The sequence below is a fragment of the Xenopus laevis genome, chromosome 3L, assembly GCF_017654675.1.
Source record: "Xenopus laevis strain J_2021 chromosome 3L, Xenopus_laevis_v10.1, whole genome shotgun sequence".
Taxonomy (NCBI): Eukaryota; Metazoa; Chordata; class Amphibia; order Anura; family Pipidae; genus Xenopus; species Xenopus laevis.
In genome coordinates this window covers 103,373,932-103,387,917 of record NC_054375.1, presented here as the reverse complement: position 1 = coordinate 103,387,917, position 13,986 = coordinate 103,373,932, and the positions used below count along the sequence as shown (strand labels likewise).

General features: G+C 37.4%; 1 pseudogene; it reads right to left on the bottom strand.

Annotated features, from left to right (window-relative positions):
* Window positions 1-10,792, bottom strand: part of LOC108710295 — a 37,535-nt pseudogene extending 26,743 nt beyond the window's left edge.
* Between the last annotated feature and the right edge of the window lie 3,194 nt (window positions 10,793-13,986).

The window sequence follows — 13,986 nt, the reverse complement described above, 5'->3', positions numbered from 1 at the left end:
TAGACTATCGAATGGTCGAATAGTCGAACGATTTTTAGTTCGAATAGTTCGATTCGAAGTCGAAAGGTTAAAGTAGCCCATTCGATGGTTGAAGTAGCCATATTCGACCATTCAATTTCGAACTTTTTTTCCTCTATTCCTTCACTCGAACTAAGTAAATGGGCCCATTAAAGTTAATTTAAAGGTGAACACCTTTATTAAATTTATAATTACAAATTAAAACATTCTTTCATTAATAAATATAAAAAAAATGCAGCCAAACTGTGCAGGGTGTTTAATAATTCTGTTTGCAAATTAGCATTTGGTGTATGCTGGAAACCTTATAGATCTGGGCAATCACATGCCTCCTCAGTCTGTCAACAATTTTTCACCTGATACAAGCCATGCTCATGCTATGAGTCACTAAATGACTGTGTTGTTTATAGAAGAAAACAAATATTAGTTTGAGGCTAGGTTATTTGAGCATCGTTTTTAAGCATTTTATCTTCATTTTTAAGAGTGAAGACACACAGAGCTACTAGTAGCAGCTACTTGTCACAGCTATAAAATAGACAATAGTGATAATTGGCTTTGCTAAGACACTACAAGGCAATTCTCCGCTTTGTCTATGGCAGGGTATTTTCTGGCATGTTGTAGCCAAGATAAGTAGCTGCTACTGGTGGCTCTGTGTGTCTTCACCCTTGTACAGGCCAGGAACCTCCAAGATCTCCTACTTCTGATATGTCTTGGGAAAGGGTGTGAGCTACATTATTTGCTGTAGGGATGTGCTGTCTACTCTGAATATCATATAAGTGTATGAAAGTGAGTACAAACGTGTCTGTTATCACATAAGAATACATATAAATATTCAAAACAGCAATCCTTAATGTACAGATGCTACTTATAGAGAACCACATGTGTGGCTACTGAAAAAGCATGCTAAAACCATCAGCGCATCTCATACGAGTCATATGCACTATACATCCCTTAATGCTGATCCTGATGGGTAGAGGATAAGTGAGGGATTAAATGTCCATCTGTGGAAGGCATGGCAATCAAACTACACGTTATAGTGAGGATTAGCCCTGTGTACATTTAATTGAATTCTTCCTGAGGGTGACATACCCTGTGGCTGCAGTCTAAAAATAAAAACTGGGTAAATAGGCTGTGCAAAATAAAAAATGTTTCTAAAAAAATTAATTTGCCACAATGTAATCTATAGGCTGGAGTGATTGAATGTCTAACAGAACAGAACACTACTTCCTGCTTCAGCTCTCTAACTCTGAGTTAGTCAGCGACTTGAAGGGGACCACATGGACATAACTGTTCAGTGATTTTGCAATCAGCTCAGATTCAAAAGCAAACAATTATGTCCCATGTCCCCACCCCCTCAAGTCACTGATTGGTTACTGAGCTGTAATGCAGTAGTGTTCTGGCTATTATGGTAGACATCCAGTCACTCCAGCTTTTATACATTACATTTTTAGGCTAACTAACTAAATTAGAAACATTTTTATATTAGAAACATTTTTTATTTTGCACAGCTTACCTATTTACCCAATTTTTATTTTTATACTGAACATTTCCTTTAACTGCACAGACTGGTGTTAATAGACTTTAGAATTCCTTTAATTTACTGTTAAAATTCACTGCTGCATATACAGTTGCCAATAGTTGTAAAGGATTCTTTGCCACCTCTGGGTCAGTAAGGATGGCAAAGTGTCTTATTTTATGCCAGATGAACTATGTAACAATGCCTAGATATATATATATATATATATATATATATATATATATATATATATATATATATATATACATATATATATATATATATATATATATATATATATATATCTTATAGTATTAGAGAGTGGCGCAAACTCACACATAATAGTCTGTACACAAAGACCAGATGGCCTTACTTATTGAAAAGAAACTGCAGATGTTGATTAGAACTGACAGCTGTCCATTGAGCACTACAATGACAATTGTATTATGCCTGATGAATGGTTACTAATGGCAGAATAACTTGACTCAGATTGTTATAATCCGTAATGTTAATCCTGTTTCATTAAGTGGAACCATTGCAAGGATTTATAGCATGAAGGAAACCGATTTCTCAGTGAGTGCTTGTTGGGTGTTGTTATATGCTTTGACAAAAAAGGGTTAAACACAGCACGACCGTTGGTTCCTTTTTGACACACTTTCAGATTGATAAATTTTAGCTAGAAATAACACATTAAGCAGATGTCTTACACATAATGCAGGATGCAGATCACCAATGCCAGTGCTGTCTAACTTCCTCCGCATAATGGGCCAAAATATTTGAAAATCATTATCTCATTATCCTTGGAAGTAACAGGATGAAGAAATTTCAGTAGTATATTGAGAGTCTCCATGGAGCGATGTTGTTACACAGGTAGAACAGAATAGAACTGAATGTTATGGAGAAGCTAAAACAGACAAAGGATTAATTTAGAAATCATGTTCTATATGAATAGGATTACTGTAGTAACCTGGATGCTTAAAGGGGTAGTTCAACTTTAAATTACCTTTTAGTATGTTATAGACTGGTCATTTCTAAGAAACTTTTTAATTGTTTTTTTTGTTTTCCGTCGCCTATTCACATTCTAGTCTCTTTTTCAAATCAATAAATGGTTGCTATGGTAATTTGGACCCTAGCAACCAGATCAGCAAAATATGGAGCTACGGGTAACAACTCTGAAGATGTGATCCTTCACTTTCACATGGCTGCCCTACATCTGGATAACAGAACTGGTTAACTCATGAGTATCGACTGCATGCAGGGAAAGGTCTACAGGGAAAGGATTGAAGATGGATGCAAAGTTAGGAATATAGCCCGGGTTAGTTTGTTTTTCATTGAAGAGGAGCACTGGGGTGGGGTCCAAAGTTAGCCACTTGAATCATTTGGGTGCCTAAAGAATAATAATTTCATTTGTCAACCTTGGTAAAGCTCAGCAGGTATGAAGATATTTATTTAGTGAGATGGAAAATTAAGATAGAGTGATCCAACCATATGGCCCCTGGGTCATCAGTTGGATCATAATAGGAACCTGTGCAGACCCTTTGTGAGAGGGTCCCATCAACAGGCTTATGCAGTCCTCATCCCACAGGATTTTAAAACAAGCCCAATAAATGTCGGTTTAGTCTCATACATTGCCAAGAGGATACTGAGTTGTTCTGAAGGGAACTTCTGGGGCATGACTCACTTTCACTCTAGCAAATATTACCCCCCCCCCCCGATGATGCCAGGCTGCTTAAAATTTTGTTTATCTTCAGAGGTTCCCGATTATGGGATAAAACAGAGAAGAATTGGAAAGTGGCTAAAACAAATCACTGGTGTAGGCTACTCGGTTAAGGCATTTATCATGTTATCACATAAATGCATTGCTCTTACTGCTTTTGTACAAAAACTGGGGTTTGTGACATATTACTGTATTTAGACAACAGTTATCCCTGCATAAGAACTATTCAACACACTTTTGCAATGTTTTTTTACATATGTGCCACGATGTTACAGCTGTATGTGATAGACTGCTCTTTCTTTCCTCATCCAAATGCCCATTAATAATTAGCATTCATGGCACAAAGGGAGCCCCTGTCCTGTCGCACAGACGTTAGCAGTTGTAAAAGGCTTATTAGTGCAAAGTAATCCTCTTAAGAGCTCCATGCAGCAAACCCGTGTACTCGCCAGTCTGGAGAAGACCTTCACTGTGGCTTCAGACTTAAATGAATTACAAAAGCAGGATGCAGTTGTTTTCCTTCTGTTCACATTATGTGCTTGTTACACATTGAGGGCACATGCTCAGAGCATGCAGTTTTGGGCTGTTCTGTATTCCATGATAAAGTCAGAATGCTGAATATGACGGCTAAATCTTGGATTTACAACATTGCCAAGCCACTGAAAAGGATAAAAGAAGATAGGAAGAAGTGGCCTTCTGTAATACTTAACAATCACAGAGAAAAAATACTGGCCAAGCTGGATGTGAATAAAGTGCTTTCCTATCTGGTCTATGATAAAGTCTTCTCACTAGTGGAATATAAGGATATTTTATCACATGGATGTAGTAAAGAGATATCTGAATGCTTCCTGGATAAACTGGCATTGAAAGGGCCAAGTGCTTTCTATGCATTCTGTTCTGTTCTGGAGGAAATATCACCCGATTTGCTTTCAGGTTTTCTGCCTGACTGTACAGGTAAGAATGCAAAAAATGATCACCAGGAATTAATGTTCATGTATTATCATTTTTTTCTGACTACTTCTACAACTGGGATTGCAACCTGCAGCATTCCAGGTGATCTCATCCTTCTATTGGACTACTACTCCCAGAATCTTTCTATCAGACTTATTGTATAAAGTATACTGGGAGCTGTAGTTTTACAACAGCTAACGTAAGATATGTGTATATGTGCCCTGCATGGTTCAAAATGCATTTTCTGTGATGCTTACCTTATTTACCTTTTAGTATTTATTTATACTTGGGATGCACCGAATTCACAATTTTGGGATTCGGCTGAGCCCTCAAATCCTCTGTGAAAGATTTGGCCAAATACAGAACCTAATCCAAATCCTAATTATGCATATTCAAATTAGGGACGGGAAGGGAAAAAGAAAACCGTATGTGTGGTTAAAAATGTTTTTCTTTCTTGTTTTGTGATGAAAAGTCATGTAATTTTAAGGATTTGGTTCAGCCAGTCATAAGGATTCAACTGAATCCTGGATTCGGTACACCCCTAATAATTTCTATGCACTTACATACATTCTGTATGTTTGCAACCTTGTTGAATATAATGTTCCATAAATTAGTACATAGGAATAAAATACACCCAAGAAGAGTGCTGTATGATGTCAGGTTTGTCAGGCACATTTTATTCTGCCTTTATAGGGGGAAATTTACTAAAGGGCAAAGTGGCTAACGCTGGCGAAAATTCGCCAGCGTGACGTCATTTCGGCACTTTGCCGATTTACTAAGGGTCGCTGGCGTAATTTTGCCAAGGAGATAGACTCTGGCGCAACTTCGCACTCTAACGCCAGGCGAATTTTCGTTCTGTCAAAAGAGCGTTACTATGCAAATTCACCATGTTTTTGATTTTACTGTCCGTTACCTCTATCGCCAGACTTGCCTTCACCACCTCAGACCAAGCGAAGTGCAATAGAGTAGATAGGAGTTCCTCAAAAAAAAGTTGAAAATTTTTCTAAGTCCCTAAAAACGCTGGTGTCTTTTCCTTTTTACAGGGTGGTAGGCTGAAAGAGATCGAAAACTTTTTTTGGGGTACCCTTCTCCCTCCCTACATTTGACATGGCACCTATACTAAACTGTGGGCACATATAGTGTAGGGCAATATAAGACCTCTATATAATTTTATTAAGGTTCCCTGGCCTTCTGTAGTGTAATGTATTTGCTGCAGCATATACAACCATTGTACTTTAACTGCACGTCGTATGCAAATTAGCCAATGCTAGCGTAACTTCGAACTGCTGGCGTATTTCCGCTAGCGCAACTTTGCGAAGCCAACGCTGGCGAATTTTCACCAGTTAGTGAATTTGCCCCATAGTTGGTTCTCTTTTTCATCCAATTTAGTGATAAAAATTCTAGTTGCAAATTCTGCTTGCACAGCTGGGAAACTGCATAGGATAAATTAGAATCTTGATGAGACCATGGCCTTGTATACATCTGTTTTTTATATGTGACTGCTTGTGTATGAAACTGAATGCAAACAAGTTGAAAGTAGCCTCCAACTTCTATTTAAGGAAGGATGATGCTTTTCTGTTTAAGTCTATGAGGAATGCATGGTGCAAAATAAGCTCTGGCATTTCAAGTACATTTATGAACTGTTACTTACAAAGGAGAGACTAATAATGATAAATCCTGTCCTTTCAATTCTGGACAGGAGAAGCATGTCAATTAGTGTGTGACAGGTGAGATCAGTCATTTTTTCATCACAATTTTTTCATCACTGCTTCAATGTTAAGGCCTGTTAGGGTTAGATTTTGTCGTGGCGACTAATCGCCTCTTCTTCTGGGCTTCTGACTTCGCGTGTCTTCCCATCCGCTATAATGAAAAGTTGCCTGCGCTAAAGTACACGCGGCGCTGCATTTCCCGAAGTTTCCTTGTGAGGCAACATCGGGCGATTTCGCAAAACGCTGCGCAGTTCGGGGAGATTGTTGCCCAGAAGAAGAGGCGATTAGTCGCCAGGCGACAAAATCTCCCCGAATCTCCTCGTGTGAACTAACCCTTAGGGCTAGTCCACACGGGGAGATAGCGACGCGTTTGCGGTCGCAGGGACAAAGCGCCGCGACAGTCGCCGCGACCGGCGCAGGCGACCGTTTTGTATGGGCGCCTATGTAAAAACGCCTGTGCTAACCACACGAGGCGATGCGCTTTTCAACAGTCGCCTGAAAAAGCCTGGCGAGGCATTTTCAGGCGACTGTTGAAAAGCGCATCGCCTCGTGTGGTTAGCACAGGCGTTTTTACATAGGCGCCCATACAAAACGGTCGCGGCGCCTGTCGCGGCGCTTTGTCGCCGCGACCGCAAACGCGTCGCTATCTCCCCGTGTGGAATAGCCCTTAAGGTACCAGTGGTTTTGTGCATATCACTAAAAGGTTGGGGCTTGTATAAGGGTGAAGACACACAGAGCTACTAGTAGCAGCTACTTTTTGTGACTACAAAATACCCTACCATAGACAATACTGAGAATTACCTCTGCTAAAACAAACGTGTCTTAGGGCTTTTTTGAAATGCATGCTGAGCTTGAAAAATGCATATATAGTTAAACACCTTTTTTTTGCCACAACTATGTGCCTTTTTTCAATTCCCAACACAACCCTCTGATAGCTGAACATGCACCAAGCACAAGAAAATGCAACATGCTGCGTCTAAACAAATGCATTAAAAAGCAAAAGTAAAACGCAACTCAGAATGCTCATGTGTACAACCAGGCAGAATATAATGGAATCAATAAGTGAATGTGTTTATTTGCACTCAAACTTGCATTTAAATGCACGTTAAATGTAGAAAGAACTGCCTGTGTGTAAGAGCCATTAGCAAAGCCAATTATCACTATTTTCTAATTTGTAGCTGTGACAAGTACCTGCAACTAGTAGCTCTGTGTGTCTTTACCTGAAAGCCTTTTCCATGTACATGGTTTAGATTCCCATAGCCCAAAATCATTAAATCATTTAATTGTCTTCCTCTTAAAGGAACTGTAACACAAAAAAATAAAAGAGTTTTATATGCATTTAAACATAACGTCCTGTTGCCCTGCACTGGTACAAATTGTGTGTTTGCTTCAGAAACACTTCTGTAGTATATGTAAATAAGTAGCCATGGGGGCAGCAATTCAAATTGAAGTAGAGCAAAAAGACACAGATTACATATCAGATAACAGATAACTTTGTATGGGATGGTATTCCTCTTTCTATCACCAACCAGAGAATAGCATTATGTGAATAACTGATCATAAGTAAAATAAAATAAAAATAATTGATAACTGATAGTGATTAATTGAAAATGGGAAAATACATGGTCATGGTCTGTGATGTGATTTCAGCCAGGGCATTATCTGTATACACCTAGGGGCATATTTACTATGCTGTGTAAAAAACAGCAGGATAATATACCACACATCACCAAAAATGGGGTAAAAAAACAGCTTAAAATTTTTATGTGAAAACAATGTAAAATAATGTGGCGATATCTGGCATTCGCATGGCGTAAAATTACAAACACCTTGGTAAATTAGACATTTATTTTACACAGCTTTTTTTACACTGTTTTTTCTGCAAATTTAATATTACACAACATAATAAATATACCCCCTAGAGCTTGTATGTTCCCCTGTGTCTGTGTGGATTACCCCCATGGGCTCTGGTTTCTTCACAAACTTCAAAAACAGGCAGGTTAACTGACTCTTGTTTTTACATTTAAATTAACTTTTAGTGTGATATAGAGAGTGCTATTCTGTGAATATTTGCAGCTGTTTTTCTTTTTTTCATAATTTGTAGTTTTTGAGTTATTTCCCTTTTTATTCAGCAGTTCTACAGTTTGCAGTTTCCAGTAGTCTGGTTGCTAGGGTCCAAAGTACACTAGCAACCATGCATTGATTTGAATAAGAGACTGGAATATGAATAGGAGAGGGCCTAAATAGAAAGACGGGTAATAAAAAGTAGCAATAACAATAAATTTGTAGCGTAACAGAGCATTTGTTTTTTAGATGGGGTCGGTGACCCCCATTTGAAAGCTGGCAAGTGTCAGAAGAAGTAGATTTGACGAGCACTCCATTCAGCCATTTGATTAAAAGAAGTAAATGTTTATTACAGCATATTAAAATCATCCATTCCCTGATGTGTTTCGTATCTTCCGATACGTAGTCATAGGTATTACATACACATGCAGCCAACGGCTTTTTAAACTAACATTCCGGACATGATCTCAGCAATTGAATTAAGTTGAAACAGATTGGTGCATATTAACCCTTTTGCTCCAAATAGCTTTTTAACAAGGGAAAAAACATTTCTTCACTATTTTACATTTGAAATAAATAAATGAATAAATAATATTCATTGAATTGAGCACTGTCTTCTTATTTCTAATGCGGTAAGATCTTATAACAGAAATTCATTGAGGTTACGATTTCATCAAGGTTACGACTTCATCAAGTAAATAAATAAATAAAAAAAGACATTACGGGGCAGATTTACTAAACTCAAGTGAATTTTCGAAGTTAAAAAAGTTTGAATTTCAAAGTAATTTTTTGGGTAATTCGACCATCGAATAGGATACTACGACTTCAAATTTACTTCGTCTTCGATTCGAAGTAAAAAGCGGTCGAATATTCGACCATTCGATAATCTAAGTACTGTCTCTTTAAAAAAAACTTTCACTTCATAGTTTTCTAAGTTTTTTTGATCGAATAGAAATCCTTCGATCGATCGCTTAAAATCGTTCGAATCGTTAGATTCAAACTATTTAATCGTTCGATTTCTATTCGATCGTTCAAATACGCTAAAAATCGATATTCGAAGTCAAAAGATTTCAATTTAAGGGTCAAATTTTGAAGTTTTTTTAACTTCGAAATTCGACCCTTAGTAAATCAGCCCCTACATTTTTTACGTAGACTTCTTGTTTCTAATGTCATAAAAGATTTTTTATTTATGTAGCTAAGGTCCATTGAGGTTACGATTCCATCCAACCAAAGAAAAATGATCAAATTAATCTATAAACTATATTAACTATAAAATCCAATTGATACGTGTAATATAATATGAAATTAATCCATCTAATTTTTATCTTTATAAACAAACGTATTTTTTTTAAAGAGTTTTTTATTTTTCTTACGGCCAATATTAACGTAATTCAAGATAGTTTCATCCGTAGAAAGAATTCACATAAGTCAGGGCCAGTTCATCCGAAGACAAAAGACTAAAAACCCAAGGAGCATCCAGGAGAGAGATTGAAGAAACTCACTACTGGCTTTTAAGTGCATCCAAAAAAGACAGGAGAAATATCAGTTATATGTAATAACCTGTAATAAAGTCCAAATAGAAAACGGGAGCCGATCGGATCCCCACTCATCGTCAGTGTTGGACTGGCCCACAGGGATACCAGAAAAACTCCTGGTGGGCCCCAATTGTCAGTGGGCCCTCATGCTGCTAAATATTTGGCATATTTCATGGTCATTCCTCATTCCTCTGTTCTGAGAACAAAGAGGCTTAAAAGATGAAATAATAGATTATAATATTATAGTATGTAAAGAAAAGAGACTAGGAGAATAGAGGTTGAGCGAGGAGAGGAAGAAAATAGTACTGAGAGTGGGCCCCTAGTCTGAAGTTTTTTGGAGGGCCCCTGTTCTAAGGTTTTTTGGTGGGCCCCTGGTGTCCCAGTCCAACACTGCTCATCGTTAAGCGCATACAGGTTTAAAAGCTACAGCGCACGAGGATTCAAAGGAGCTAAGGAGATTAATATCTCCGTGTCTCATTCTCACCGCTTCCTCCGGAACGAATAACACCTCGTTAGAACTCATAACACAGGATGGAAGAGAGCCGAACAATTGCCTGTTCTTCCTTAAATGTACTAAGGATTAGATTGTCCGTGTCCCAATTCTTAAAATTTTTCCAGAGGCAAAGACCAATCTGGAGCAACACTTAAGTATACAGAGTAAATTTCCTCAAAAAACCAACAGTTATATAGACCAACTGAACCTAATTATCAACAAATCTACAACTAAAAACACCTTTCTCGGTGACATATCTCTATCAGAACTTTATCAAGCTCTGTCCGAGTTGATAATTAATTACTATTTAAAATAGTAATCAGTTTGTAATAAAAAAATACTTGAATAATGGTTATCTATATCTCTTCTTGTTGTCACCAAAAGAATGACAATTGTGCTGACATCATAACTATGTGTTGTGAGTGAAAATAATGAATACAATTAAATTAAATTAAAAATTGTTTTGTGCCCATAATTAAGTGCAATGTGTAAAAACCCGAATATTCATCAGTTATAATGTTGCATTAGTATGTGAGATAAATTAAGTTATACACAGCAAGCCAGGTAAAATTTAAGATTCAATCCACTTGGTTGCCGTGTACCTAAGGTAAAAATCCCGAATGCTTCTCTATGAAATAATTTTGCTGTGAGGTCTCCTCCCCTATCCAAAGGTTTGACCTTTTCAATACCTTGGATATCAAGCTGTGTTAGGTCTCCTCCATTACACTCCACGAAATGCTGTGAAACCACTGAGGTATTACTACAAGTGGTTATATGATTGATATGCTCCCTCATTCTACATTTCAAAGATCTAGTAGTACACCCCACATATTGTAACCTACATTTCCGACAGGTAAGTAGGTACACCACAAACTTGGTGTTGCAATTTATATAATCCTTGATTTCAAAGCTTTTCTTTGTGTTCTGATTTACAAACGATGAGGATATAAGCTCTCTTTAACACGTTACACACCTTGTTGAGCCACATCTATATGTTCCCTTAGTTCGCAACCACATTTCTTTTTTACTGTTTTCATGTACCACACTTGGGGCCAATACACTGCCTAAAGTGCCTGCACGACGTGTGACAAATTTGCAACCGTTTTTAAAAACTTCACAAAGGCTCTCATCTCCAAACAACAACGGGAGGCGCTTATTAATAATGTTTTTGATTTGTTGATATTGCCTGCTGTAAGTCGTAATAAACATTGGTGTATCGGTCTTAGTGACCTCCTCTTCTTTATTTTTATCCTTTAGTAGATCCATTCTATACTGTCTCAGTGCCTTAGAAAAAGCTGTTTCTAATACATCCATAGGATAACCTCTTGCCAAGCACCTTAACAATATATTCATTATTGGTGCTACAATTTCAACGCAACCTTTGAAATTGACCGTTAGGGATGGCCCTAAAGACATGCTTAGGATGGCATGAATCCACTCTTAGAATAGTATTTCCTGCAGTCTCTTTACGGTATACTGTACTAAACACTCTGCCACCTTTGTACTTAAGATCTAAATCTAGATAATTGATGCTCTGACCTCCAAAAACACTGGTAAATGATAAATTGCAATCATTACTATTTAGATATTTTACATTCTCATCAAAGCTTTCCTAGGTGCCATTCCACACAAATAGCAAATCATCCACATATCTCTTATAAAGGCCCAAGAATTCACCTCCAAAAATGAGGGTTTCCTCCCACCACCCTATGAAGAGGTTGGCGTAGGTGGGTGCAAACTTCGCACCCATTGAGGTCCCGTGTCTTTGTAGGTAAAAATCACTCCCAAACTTAAAGAAATTGTGTTTAAGTAAGTATTCAAGGGCTTCTAAGATAAAGATGTTTACTGCATCTTCATAGTTTCCATATGTGTACAGATGATACTTTATTGCCTCTTGTTATGTTTTGGGTAGCCGAGGATGAGTAGAGTATAACAGCGCTTTATTAGCAGAGTCATGCAGCCATTACACAACAGTAACTTTCACTTTTAAGCTGTCAGGAAGTATGCACGGTATGTGTTGAGCACAGTGACATCTACAGGCCATTTGTATAAACAACACACCTCTAAACCTTTATCATGAGGGATACACGAGTAAAACATCCACGGTAGCCCAACCAAAATTATCATTGTCCCAGGAAAACCTATCCAGAACATGTAATATATGCTTAGTATCCCTTATATAAGAATCAAGCCTTTTTACCAGTGGTTGCAAAAACAGGTCAATTAACTCTGATAGATTCTCATCCCGAGATCCTACAAAAGAAACAATAGGCCTACCCTCTGGTGGGATTCTATTTTTATGAATCCGTGTCAGTGTCAGAAGTGTCAGAAGAAGAAAGCAAACAATTTAAAAAACTGAAAAATAATTGATGACAACCAATTAAAAGGAATTAGCCATTCGATAACATAAAAACGTTATCTTTTAAATTATTCACCTGTTTTTCTCCTGCTGAGCCCATGCCTGACTTTTTTTATTGCTTAGCGAACTGAACCTTCATTACGTTTTATAGAAACTTTCTGCTTCTAATTCTTTGCATCTTACCTTCGATGCTCTTATAAATTGCTCAATATTATATTATTTAATGTGTAGTCTTATACAGTAGTGGCGGATGTATTTTGCTGCATATTAGAGCTATGTGTTTGTGGGCACCCTGATGCTCTGCTTTGCTGTGTGGTGTATGAGACGTAGAACAGGTGACATATCGTCTCCATAGATACATTGTGAAGTAGAAACCCAGGGCTATCATAGAACTCAGCGCCTTGCAACTGGCAATTAGTAACCATAGAAATCATAAGTAATCATCATGAGGGTAAAGCATGACAACAGATTAATATAAAATTGTATGATAGTGGAGGAAATAGAGTGCAGGTGGGCAAATATGATCAAATACTGTACACTGATTTATGTCTAATATATTCTGCATCAGTTCATCTTTTTTCATATGGTCTAAATGAAATCCATATATCTATTAGGAAATATTTTGCTCCAGGTGCAATATACAATAATACAAATATTAGTAAATATTTTCATTCTGATCAAAATTGATCTCTTGCTACCACATAGTAAGGGCAATTCGAGCTTGATGGATGAAAAAAACATGTGAGTGCTTTAGGCCCAAAGGTTATGACTTATGGGGTCATTCTACATTCAGAACATAATCACATTATTTGTGGCACTAGTAGTACTATCTGATGCCAGTTGGAAATGATCCACAGCAATTCTGAGCATTTAGTTTACGTTTCTTTCCCAATAAATGATTCTGCAGTCAGATATTACTGTGTTTCGTGACCCTAAAGACTGGAATAATGCCCAGGGTTTTGACAATAATCTCATTAAATATTGGCCATATAAGTTTATGCATAATTAAAGTGTTTTTACGCTGTCTTACTAATTGTTTGTTGTTAAAAGTCCCATTTAACCCTTCTTTCTAGTTTAAGTTAGTATAGATGGCCCACTACACTTAGGGGCACATTTATCAAGGGTTGAATATCGAGAGTTAATTAACCCTCGAATCCTTCAAATTCAAATATCGAATTCGAAGGATTTAGCGCAAATACTTCGAACGATTTTAAGCGATGGATCGAAGGAATTTTCTTAGATCAAAAAAGGTTAGAAAAGTGATGTACCTCGGTAGTACCCCTGCCGAAGTATGTAGTCAAAGAATTTTTTTTTTAAAGAGACAATACTTCGACTATTAAATGCTCGAATAGTCGAACGATTTTTACTTCGAATCGTTCGAGTCGAAGTCGAAGGTCGTAGTAGCCTATTTGATGGTCAAAGTACCCAAAAAAATACTTCGAAATTCAGCGTTTTTTTCATTCGAATCCTTCACTCGAGCTTAGTAAATGTGCCCCATTATGTACCTTGAATTAAAGCAATTTTAAGCACTAAATTGTGTACATGTGGGTTTATTTTTACTCTCTCGCTCTCTTTGTTTGGTCTTACATTCAGACCATGGGCTGGTATCTTGTGGGAAGAGTATCACAGA